Source organism: Halteromyces radiatus (assembly GCF_025201355.1).
Source record: "Halteromyces radiatus strain CBS 162.75 chromosome Unknown BX664scaffold_2, whole genome shotgun sequence".
In the NCBI taxonomy this organism is placed as follows: domain Eukaryota; kingdom Fungi; phylum Mucoromycota; class Mucoromycetes; order Mucorales; family Cunninghamellaceae; genus Halteromyces; species Halteromyces radiatus.
This window is the reverse complement of record NW_026251688.1, coordinates 3,907,394-3,920,309: the sequence shown is the minus strand read 5'-3', so window position 1 is coordinate 3,920,309 and position 12,916 is coordinate 3,907,394. Positions and strand designations below refer to the sequence as shown.

General features: G+C 29.7%; 1 non-coding gene across 1 annotated transcript; it reads right to left on the bottom strand.

Annotated features, from left to right (window-relative positions):
* Positions 1 to 11,082: 11,082 nt before the first annotated feature.
* Positions 11,083 to 11,153, bottom strand: BX664DRAFT_t31. Its single transcript has one exon. It is a non-coding gene; the product is annotated as a tRNA-Gly (tRNA).
* Positions 11,154 to 12,916: the final 1,763 nt, after the last annotated feature.

Sequence of the window (12,916 nt, the reverse complement as noted above, 5' to 3'; positions counted from 1 at the left end):
AAAGAGAGAGCGCCCTTTTTTTTTTTTTTTTTTTTTTTTTTTTTTTTTTTTTTTAGTTCTAGATGATTTAATAGATACTTGAATCCATTTGATATCTTGGTTAGGTTTTACTTTTGAACTGACTTGATTTTGAATCAACTTAATCTTTTATGATTTTCTCTTGGAGTTAGGTCTTGATCAAACCTGCTTTAACCGTAAATAATAAACAATGAATCTCATCGCTAATTTCAGCCTATCACGATCAAGTATTGGCAATTTGGTATTACGACTCAACTCACTTTCTTCGACGACTACAATCATGCATGAAAGGAAACGAAACACTCTGGTGGAAAGAGAAATGCGCCTACCTGGGACAATCGACAATTTGCGTTTTACTGTTATAGCAAGATTCTTCTATATAGTTATGGTTACATTGGTTTATATTTTTATATTCACTTTCTTTTTTTATTACTTTGGAACAAAATAAAGAACTGCCAAATGCGCGATTCTATTTTTTTTTTTTGGGGGTAATGAATTGGATGATAAGAGATGGATGATAAGAGATGGATGATAAATGATGGATGATAAGTGATGGATGATAAGTGATGGATAATATGTGATGGATAATATGTGATGGATAATAAGTGATCGATGATAAGTGATCGATGATAAGTGATCGATGACAAGTGATGGATGATGATTGTGATATTGGTGTAGATAGTGATAAAAAAAATAAAAAATAAAAAATAAAAAGTAAAAAAGAGACGAGAACAAGTCTGTGAGATTTCTTTTTATTGAAAAAAAAAAAAAAAGATCGGGTTGAGACTCATAGGCATACTTGTATTCTACTATGGGTGTAGATATTTAAAATAAAATAGACAGTGAGATTCCCTTTATAGTTCTATTTTAGAATAAAAATTAAAAAGATCAACACTTGAACAGACATGGACTTTTTGGACTTTGGCAAGGCTGAGATTGGGACAAGAAAAAGAAAAAAAAATCATGTCAAACTGTTATCAGTGGACGGGCTTCAAAAATTAATCACTCCCTTTTGCTTTTTTTCATTTTTTTCATTCTTTTTCTTTTCTCCATCCACTTTTTTTTTCACATTTGGTGTCCTCTTTGTCTGTGCGATCTTGTCAATGTAGATTTTATTGGATTTGGAGCGTTTTGAAAAAGGGATTTACAAAATACATGGGGAAACCCTTTCATTTTGGATGTAGGATTTAGTACAGGTAAATGACAAAAATATTTTATATATTTTTTTATATGAATTGCTTGACCTAGATTTATTTCATTGGTGATGTGAACTGACTGGATAGGAAAATTCGTTTGGTTAGGATCTCTTGGTGGTGGATGAACGCTTCTGGTGTAATAGATACAGTAGAATAGATACTAGTGATAGTTATTACTAGCTAGTATATGGATTACCTATTTTGTTTGAAATAAAAGAAGTTATATTGCTTTTTATGATACATAGCTTCCGTGGTTTTTTCTCTTTCTTTCTTTCTTTCTTTTTTTTTTTAGCAAGAGTAACAGTGAGATAACAGAGAATCGTTTTCCTCAACTCCATCCGATGGAAAAGTCTACTATGACGTCTAGGCGACTCCTAGGCAATTTCTAGACTATTTTCAGGTATGGACAATTATTCAAAAGTAAGATACAAAAAATGAAAAAGAATATTTTACAATATGATTCTCATTCTCTTTTTCTTATTATTATTTTGGGGTGTATCGGTCGCTATCATTATCAAACAATAAGCATTATCATCCTGGACATATATGGATCGCAACATCAAACGAGAATGGATAAAACAAAAAAAAAAAAAAAGAGATGAACAGCCAATAGCAAGCAACTATATTAACTATGGATAGACAATGGCTGGAAGGATCTATTACAGGGAAAAAAAAAAGGGAAGAGACGAGTATATTGAAAACAAACTTTATTCAAGTTAATATAAAATCATATTTGAATAAAAATAAAATACACTATATATACATACACTACTATTTTCTAAACTAAAGAGGGAAAGATGATGGTAGTTCATTTAGCGTTACCCAGGAGCCACCACAAGGAGGTAGAACTACATTGACTCCCAATATTTTTTTTTTTTTTTACTCACCTTGTATATTCCTTGCCAACCATATGACTTGATATCACCAAGCATAGAGAATTACTATAGAATAGAAAAAAAAAAAAAAAAGAGAATGATTTTTAGTAGTAACCACCGTATACTGTATTCATTATATAATATTCTTTATATATTACCTTCCACCGCCCATCGCGCGAACAGATAATTCACAGACTACTTGAATCCATTTGATATCTTGATTGGACTTACATTTGAGAGCTGACTTGATCTTGCATCAATTTGATATTTATGATTTGCAGTTAAAGCAGGTTTGATCAAGACCTAACTCCAAGAGAAGACCGTAAGATATCAAATTGATGCAAGATCAAGTCAGTTCAAAAGTAAAGTTCAAGCAAGATATCAAATAGATTCAAGTATCTATCAAACCATCTAGAACTAAAAAATAAAAAACAATGGAAATGAATGAGGATGAATAGATTATTCATATACAATATGATAAAAATGGGATAAAGTACTTACATAATTCTTTGCTTTCTTTGCTTGCAGCAACTACAAAAGAAGAGTAAAAGAAGAAAAAAAGTAGCACATAAAGTAGTTTATCACACCCATATTACTTCTGTTTTACCTTTACTTGTTCCTTGTATATGCCTTGTTTATCCCCATCAACCAACCATAAAACATTGACAAGACAAAGAGGTGCTATAATCAGAGCTTCGTATGGCATCGATCATATCTATATAAAAAGAGGAAGAATGGATGTATTAAAAAAGGTAGTTTATGGTAAATTTCATTGATAATACTACCTTTCCTTTGGACCCACCATCATCACCATCATCCTTCATACGCAGAGTTTCTTATTTTGCCAGCAAAAGAAGAAGTCCTCTATCATACCACCATTTTTTGAAAAGTCTCTTCTCGACCCAGGGTGCTAATATAATAAACAAAACACAATGATTTTAGTAACTATTCATTCTTGTTGTGAAAACAGTTAATATTTATACAATATAAATTTACCGGTGATAGATTGTCGTTGGGGGCCACACTGAAGTTACTTCCAAGGCCTATATAATATTAATAGAATTAGATAAGTTTGTTAGTGAAGATTACCCTTTTTTTTTTTAATACTCACCCGTTCGAAAAAACAATGAAGATAAAAGAAAGAAAAGAAAAATGTGAGTATATAATGACTTGGTATATTCATTTAAGTACTTACAAAACCTTCCAACAAGAGATGATTGTGCATGAGCTGGTCCCCAAAGGAAAAACATAATAAAGGAACGACCTAAATAATCAAAGAGTAATATGTATTAGTAAACTTAGTTTAAAGGTTGAAAGAAAAGAGAAGAAGAAAGAAAAAAAAAGTAAAAATTCTTTGCTCTTAAGACTTTAAATTTTACGCGTTTCAAACTCCACGTGTCACGCTCTATCTAATCGTCTTCTTTTTTTTGGAATTGAGTGGTAGATGTATCAATGTTATGAATACTCATCGTTTCTTTATTATTATTATTATTGATACACTTGTCATGATGATGACTCCACTGTTTTCATGCAGTAGGACATGTACTACACTAAATCGATCTACGTTCTAATATGCTAAGTTTGATAGGAGTAGAAATTCAAACAAGCCCCGCCAAAAAGGGACAATATTGCATAGTAGTTTAGTTTAATATTCAGGGACAATAAAAGTAGATGGATGATGATGATGATGATGATGATGATTGACTCTTACTATCATAAAGATTCAAAGTGATGACTCCATGATGATATTGCTAATCACGTAAAAAGTAAAAAAAGTTCACATCTTGCGGTTTTTATTTGATTTAATCGCCTATTCATCCAATGCATATCTGTTACGGATTGTTGATCATGACAACGGTTTACTTACATGTAGACGTTATGGCAAAAAAAAAAAAAAAAAAGTGGTAGATGATGATTGACACGAAAACACGCTTTGATTGACACGAAAACACGCTTTGGTTGGCACGAAAGTAGTAAAAAAAAGACGCGCTTTGATTGGCTCCTTGACTTTTTTTTTTGAAACCCTTTTAATCTCACAGTATTTTTTTGATCTTTTTCTGCTTTTTTCCCTTTTCTTTTTTTCTTTGTCTCCTCCCCCTTTTTTTTCCTTTCTTTTGTCCCCTCATCTTCATTGCCTTTGTTTCGAGTGTTGGACTATTATCCTTCATTCTTAACACCTTCATTACAAGAACCATTGCTTAGCACAATGTAATGTAGGCATAAAGGTATCGCCCTCGTTTTTTTCTTGTAATTGTAAATAACCATTGCTTAGCACAATTTACAATGTTACTTGAAAAAAATGGCTTTTTCCATAGCGTAAGTAAGGAAATCCCGCTAACTCATTAGACGGATTTGCTGAAGAAAACCTAGGTTAAAGTCATGTTGTGGAGTAGGAACTTGGACAGCACTGACTAGTGTCTCCCTGTGATCTCTGTCAACCCCCTATCCTTTTTTTTTTCTATGTATCCCCTTCATTATCCATTTACTCCCCGTCGCAATCGTCCTCCCCACTACGACTTCCTACGACTTCTTACGACCTCCTACGATTTGGTGTTTGTTATAAGTATAAAATATGATATTGATTATGATACTAACACATTATTATTGTAGCGCCAACAAGAAAGTGTGTGATGCACTTCTTATTCATCATGATGATTCCCATCCTTGTACAGATGCAAATGGCATTCCATGATTTATTTGATGGAATGTGTTTTTGTAAAGCTGATACCTTTGGAGCTGGCCAAGATACCTTCTTTGACTTGGAACATATATCTGAATGAATGTTTTTCCTATAGATCTCTTTATGATGCTGTTTATATATATTTCACTAGTTTAGTCTCTATTATCTTTTTTTTTTTTTTGAATAAACATCATTCTATTTATATCATTATCGCCTTCCATTTCCATCATATTTACATATCACGGTCACAGCTAAGTAACCAAAAAAAAAAAAAAAAAAATAGTTTATCCAGTAGTTTAATCTTTTAGCTAGTGATCTATATTATTTTTTATTCTCATTTAAATAAAATCATATTTTTTTATCATTTGTTTATTACGTTATCATTGACTATTGTCCTATCATATCATACCACTGATTCTTCCATTTGTCATCCACAACAATTACAATCATCATCTTGGAGAAGTACTAGTAAGAAAGAATAGTATGATTATCATCTTTTTTTTTGTTTTCATTGAAAATTTACAAATGAAATCCACATGCACATTTGATAACTTGTTTCTACGATTTCCCTTTATACATTACATCCAACATTTTAAGTATCTGATAAACTAGATATTTCCTCTATCATAAACCATCATCATCACGTCGTTCTCGTATATTGTTTTATTATTTATCTTTCATAATCAACTTGGGAAATAACAATGACATTTCTAACATTCAATTGACCAACCACAGTAGGCTAGATTATGTGTTCCATTATATACACACACAGAAAAGTACATAGAGATATGCATGTAAGGACAAACTTATTTCTATTGAATTGTCCAATTTAAACATAATACAAAATAGATATAACATCAACATACAACAACAAGATTAAAAGAGACACGCATCGCATCAACATAAAATAAATAGTAAAACAAAAGATTTTATTCAAATAAGAAGGTTAAAAAAAGTATCTATAGTATAATACAAGATACTGTCACAACTAACTACATACACTCTTCTTCCCTATAGACATTCATAATCTATACTATCTCCATCACTTCCTCTCCATAAATACACTTCACCTTGATGAGAAAAAAAAAAGAATACTTATCCTGTCCCATACATCTAGCACATCTGTCCACCAATGATACTAAAACTTTTTTTTTATTAAGACTATAATAAAGAAAAAGAGAGATTAGTATTCAAGTCTGTAGTGTCTCTTTGATTATGATTCTGTACTTACTAGAAGTTAAACGTAAAAACGGAATAACAATCAAGGAAATAATACAACAAAATAAAAAAATACAAAATACAAATAAAGAGTAAAATCACACGGCAATAATGGTAACGGTATGGATGACGATCTTGATAATGATGAGGTATGTAATAATGCTGACGATGATGATAATGATAATGCTGATGATGATACCTAGGAGACACAAGCATCATCTTCAAATAGTCCAAAAAAAAAAAAAGAGAGTGAGATCAAATGAATGTATTGCCAAGATATTCTTTTTCGCATACTGCTCTTCCTATTTACCCATCAAACCGCACCCGACGAGGAGGAGCGCCTTTGGCCTTGTAGGAACCAGGAGTGACAAGACAAGCTACATGTTAATAATAAGAAGATCAAAACGAGGTCAGTAACAGAAATCTACGAATGCCCACTTTTATCTATCAGGTTTTTTTTTTTTTTTTTTGTCCTTGATGCAATTCCACTTCTTAAGATATGTAACCAAATCATCCAACGATCCATTCACCCGATCATCCATCCACACAATCATCCATTCATCCAATTATACATCCGCACAATCATCCAACAATCCGTTCATCCATTCATACAATCATAGCATTGCCAAAGAGATTCCATCATCAAGAGGGGAGATAATCCTTTTGCTTTATTTAAAAAAAAAAAAGTAACATTGATCAAAACGTAAGATATGATACTTGTCCATAGATATATACTGTATTGTGAAGAGAGACCACCAAGGAAAGAGATATAGAAGAAATCATCAATATAATGAGAGCCGGATGGGGGAAAGGGTGAGAGAGCGTCCAAGTAGAAAAGAGATTTTGAAGTAAGAAATAAGGTCATTCCAAAGTACTTCTACACAATTGACTTTGCATTTGCCGTCAAGTCCAGTATATCATTCCATCCAATCGCGTTAGGTTAATACTGTTGCACTGTATAAAGAGACAAATATAAAACGATTAGTTACCCCTTGCCTTTCCTATTTTTACTTTCTTTTTTCTACGCCTTACTGTCATTTAAGCCCAAGTCACTCTAACCAGTTCAACGTATCAGAAGAGCCATAACCATGTAAAGCCAGGGAGCAATTCCAGACGAAAAAAAAAAAAAAAAAAAAAAAAAAAAAAAAAAACTTGGAGAAAACATAGTAACAATGGGAGATAGATGACAGAAAGGGAAGATGGTAGGGTCCAACCAAGAGAAAAGAGAGAACTTGAAGGAGATACCACCATAATGGGAGAGAGTGTGTGTAACCAAGGGAAAAAAGGGTCCAGGAAGCAATCACCACCATAAACAGAGTCCAACCAGGAAAAAATAAAAGATCTTAAAAAAAAAAAAAAAAAAAAACCACCATAAAGGGAAAGAGAAACTAATAAAGAATAAAGAATCTTGAAGAAAATACCACCATAGTGAGGGAGAGTGTCCAGGCAACAAGCAAACACCATCACAATGAGAGGGTTCGCCCAACTGAGGAAAAAGGAGATCTTGAAGAAAAGACCACGACAATAATAGAGAGTCCAACCGAGAGAAGAAGAAAAAAGGACCTTGAAGAAAACAACCTCGCAACGGGAAAGAGATGACGAAAAGAGAAAAAGAAAGAGATCAACCAAGAAAAGTAAACCAATAGTAAACCAATAGTAAACCAATAGTAAACCAATAGTAAACCAATAGTAAACCAATAGTAAACCAATAGTAAACCAATAGTAAACCAATAGTAAACAATAGTAAACCACAAATAAACCACAAATAAACTAATAGTAACTTGAAGAATAGACCATCATAACGGGAGAGAGAGAGTCCAACCAAGAAAAACAAAGAACTTGAAGATAGCATCACCGCAATGGGAGATTATCCAACCAAGAAGAAAAAAGATCTTGAAAAAGTCAACTATAAAAAAAGGATGAAGGTAATTGCATTGGTTTTTATTTATTTAATGTTATGTCATGTTACGTTAGATGGTATGTTATACTATTGGTAGATGTTATTTTATTTTAAGGTTACTTATCATTAGCCAATATGGAGACACGCTTAAAAGGATTTTTTAAAAAAAAAAAGGTAGGGAAAGAGAAATGGAAAGAGAAAGAAAAAGAAAAAGAATTTATGAGGAAACAAAAAAAAAAAAAAAAAAAAATTCATGCCAAAGTCCGCATAGACAAAAACGACGTGCCAAAAATAAGAATTAGAGAAATAGACTAGAAGGAACACTATGTTGCATATATTGGTAAAAAGATGGAAAAAAGGTTAAAATATATATGGAAAAAAGAATGTTCTATAATACGTTTTTTCATTTTTTCGGTTTGTTTTCATCCTCTTATTTAGAGAGAATCTCCTAGCTTGTTTTTCATGCTTGATTCATCTGTGATTTAATTTATTAAAGGAACCAGGTACAAATTGATATTGCATGAACGATGATTGCCGATAAGAATGGATGATAACTGTTTGAAAGGTGATAATGATTTGATAATATCGAAGACGACGATAATGTCATCATAATCAATAGTGGTAATAAAATATGATTTTTTATTAAAGAAGATGATAAATAGAATAGGATAACTAAGTAAAAGAATCACCATGATTTAAACCAGAATGAGAGAAAGATCAAGAAGATGCACTTCTGCACGATTGACTTTTCCCTTTTCTTTTCAGTAGAGTCCATCCAGTTGTATATTGCATCGATCCTGTTGTAAACCCACTTCAGCCAATCTTTTGTTGGTATATCCATTCATCCAAGATGCCTTTATCCAATTGATTTCCAAGAGAGAGCATCCATTCAGATATTTCAACAGTATACTTGATGGTTGTAACCTATTCACGTAAAAATAATAAATAAATAATTATTAGTAATAGTTGTGGAGAAGGATAGGAAATAAGAAAATGAGAGAGAGAGGAAAGTCATTCAACAGAAGTAAGTATGTTGACAAAATTAAACAGAGCATGTAAAAAAAAAAAAAAAAAAAAAAAAAGAAAAAAGAAAAAAAAAAAAAAAGAAAAAAGAAAAAAAAAAAAAGAAAAAAGAAAAAGAAAGTAGAGTGTCTTACCATTAACAAAAGAAGAATGTAGTATGAAACTTTGAAGAGCAAAAAAGATAAAAAGTAAGTTAGTTATCATTGTTCTTTTTACCTTTTTGATATTGTGTATTATCATGTCGTGTGTGAAAAATAAGTCAAAAGAAGAAAAAGAGAGAAAGAATCTAGTCTCACTTTTTGACAAACACTTTATTGAAAGACCGGAATTTGAATTTGTGACATTTAGTAAATAGTATGGTTACCAATGCAGTCCTTGGAGTAAATGATATTTGATTGGAATCATAGGATGATGACAGTAGTGTGATGATTGGTTAGAGTATTACGATGAGAGATTGCAGTGTGATGATGATTACATGATAAAGCATGAGTAATGATTGATACACATATACAGTGTAAAACGTCTTTTATTTTTTCTTACCACCATAAAACTAGTAATCATCACTCGATAGTAAACCCTTTATATTTATTTATTTTATTTTATAACAATCATCAAGTTATTGTTGTATTATTTTATTTGATTTCATTATATTTGATCATCATCCAAGTCATCCATTACTACATCCATTTCCTTTTTTGGACTTTTTTTTTTTTCCCTTTACTTCATTTTTGTTATTTTTACAAAAGAACTTGTGCTCAATACTACCCAATGTCAAAGATATTATTATATTAATAATATCATTCATCCTTCTTATTAATCATCATCAAGATAAGAGAACAAAAAAAAAATATGTCAAAAAAAGAAAAATTTCTTCTTTTCACTTTTAACTCTCCGTTACCGACATCGCCATCCAGCATCACGATTATCTAACGAACTTTTTTTTTATATACCTGTTAGGTTGTGTGTAGATAAAACAAAATAAAATAAAATAAAAAATGTGAGACTAGGAACAAGTCAGTGAGGTTCTTCTTAGTTTATTTAAAATAAAAAGTTGATTATCTACACTTGAAAAATTTATATCTCTTTTATGTATATTTTGAAAATAAAAAATTATAATCATCATATGTATTAAATACCACGTATACTCTTTGTTGGTATATCTGGTTAGTTTGTACGGTATTCATGAATAATAGATTAAGAGTAGAATAAATTTCAAAGTCCCCTTTTTAATACGCGTACTTTTTATTTTTCTTTTTTTTTTTTCTTTTTCCTTTCTTTTTCTCTTCCATTGACTTTTTTTTTTTTTATTCAATAAAGTTTTTATTTTATTACAACTATTTTTATTACATATCAATAGGGTCATTTACAGATGTATTATATGTATGAATGCATTCTTTTTTTTTTTTTTTTTTTTGTTTTTTATTATTCGCTTATATTACAGGTATGAAATATGCTGATACGACAGTAATCAAGTACTGGTGCTCACTATATAACTTATTATCTTTCAATCATCCAAATTACTTTTTCAATTTTTGCCTTAACAACCAAAAAATCACTTATGTTAAGTATTCAAAAAAAAAAAAAAAAATAACAAAAGAAAAAAAAAAACAAAAAAAAAAAACTTTCTTATACATTCATTTTTATTTTTATTTTTATTTTCCTTTTCATTTTCGTTTTTTCTTTTCATTTGAACTTTATTTTATAACTAGTATAAATACTCCAACTTTTTTTTTTTACTTTTCCTTTTTTTGAGTCAGTTAATCATCAATATATTTTTTTAAATAAATCTTTTCTTTTCATCCCTACTTGATTGTATTGTGGATTATCCATTTTGATTGGCTCATTTTGTTCTATATTTAAAGTCAGAACAATTTTACTCTACTTTTACTTTCCAAATTTGGAACAAGACTTTATTTTTCTTTACTTTACTTTTTGTTTTATTTTATCTCTTTTCTTATACGTGTGCTTGCGTAATCAAGTACTGGTGCTCACTAAACAACTTATTCTTTTTCGATCATCCGAGTTACTTTTTCAATTTTGAACCTATAAACCAAAAAATCACTTAACACATAACATAAAACAATAAAAATGATAACTTGTGTTACAGGGTAAAGATGAACATCCAGTAAGTCACGTGATGGACCATACAGAGAAAAAAAAATCGATGAATACTGCATCAGAGGGGAATCGAACCCCTGCCGTCAGCTTGGAAGGCTAATATTCTACCACTAAACTACTGATGCTGTTTTTGGAAAAAACCGTTTTATATACTATATATTGCCAATCCAAAATTTGCGCAATTTGATTGGTTAAAAATAGCCGGGACGGCATTATGGAATTGCCGCTCTCATCGAGAATAAAAAAAAGTATATTTCCCTTTTTCTCTTTTCTCTTTTCTCTTTTCTTTCTTTCTTTTTTTTTTTTTTTTTTTTTTTCCATTCATTCATTCTTTCTTTTCTTGTCCACTTTTATTTTTTTTTTTATTTTATTACATTACACTTATATATATATATATTGATATAACCTATCTATAGTATATTTCTTTTCTTTTCTTTTCTTTTCTTTTCTTTTCTTTTCTTTTCTTTTCCTTTTTCTCTTTTCTTTCTCTCTTTCATTCATTCATTCATTCATTCTTTCTTGTCCACTTTTAATTTTTTTTTTATTTTATTACATTACACTTATTGATATAACCCATCTATAGTATATCCCATATTGAATATTACTTTTCTTTTTTTTTTTTTTTTTTTTTTTTTTTTTGGACAAGGTATAATTTAATATATTTTATAATATTAGGTTAGTTATATATGATGATATTCACTTGGAATATATTTGGAAATATAAATACAATACGCTGACTATTTTTTTTTTTTTTTTTTTAAAAAGAAAACAATCTAGAAGACATTACATTACAATAGCGGTTTAGGAAAAAAAAAAAACAATTTGTAATGTTTACATTAAAAAAAAAAAAAACCTCCAAGAATACATTGATTCATTGAGCACTTTTAGTCTTCTGTTGAACTAATAATCTTATTATCTTTTTTTTTTTTTGATTTATGCGATTTTATATAAACAAATACCATTGATGATTTAAGGTAAAGGAAAAAAAAAAAAAGAAAAGTAGAAAACAAGCAAAGTAAAATGGAAAATGGTCATTGTATTAATCTACTTTTTTTTATGATTTTTTCTTTCTTTCTTTCTTTACTATTGATTTGTAAAGTACTATTATATATATATAATATGATTTCAACTGGATGAATGGATAATATATACATATATAACATGGTACAATTTTGGACGAATACATACGACATGACTCACAACTGGATATATATATATACTTTTTTTTTTTTTTTTTTTTATGAATGATTATGATACAACCGGATGACACTTTAATATGAAAATGACTCTTAAAAAACATGAATGAAATAAGGATAGACATATATGGATGAACAATTGATAATCACACATTTCACAAAAAACATGGATGATACGATTTTGATGATCAACAAGATATACACAACAATAGATAGTCATGAATTTTTATAATCATTGGATGGCATATATTCAATAATAGTTTAGTTAGTTAGTTACTGTAGTTTAGCTAGTTTTATATATATTGTTAAGTAAATCAATCATTGTTATCATATCACTTTGTTCTTTATGGATCATTATAAAAAAAAAAAATAGGTGGATCATTTCTTAAAATCTTTTTTTTTTTCTTTTATTAATACTATCAAATGTAATCAATGCCTTCTTTTTTTTAAAATCATCAATCCAGCTGTAATAGCTATGTGTGTTTTTTTTTTTTTTTGGCCTTTTGATTTGACTTGTTTTGTTACTGTACTTTATCTTGACTGTTATTATTTTAGACTTTTATCTTTATTGTTTTACTAGAAGGTCATCTGTACAAATGGATTCCTTTGGCTTGTGTTATTTCCCAATGTGGGATCTGTGCAATTTGATTGGCGGGACGAGATAATAGAATTGCCGTAAAAAATCCAAGGCA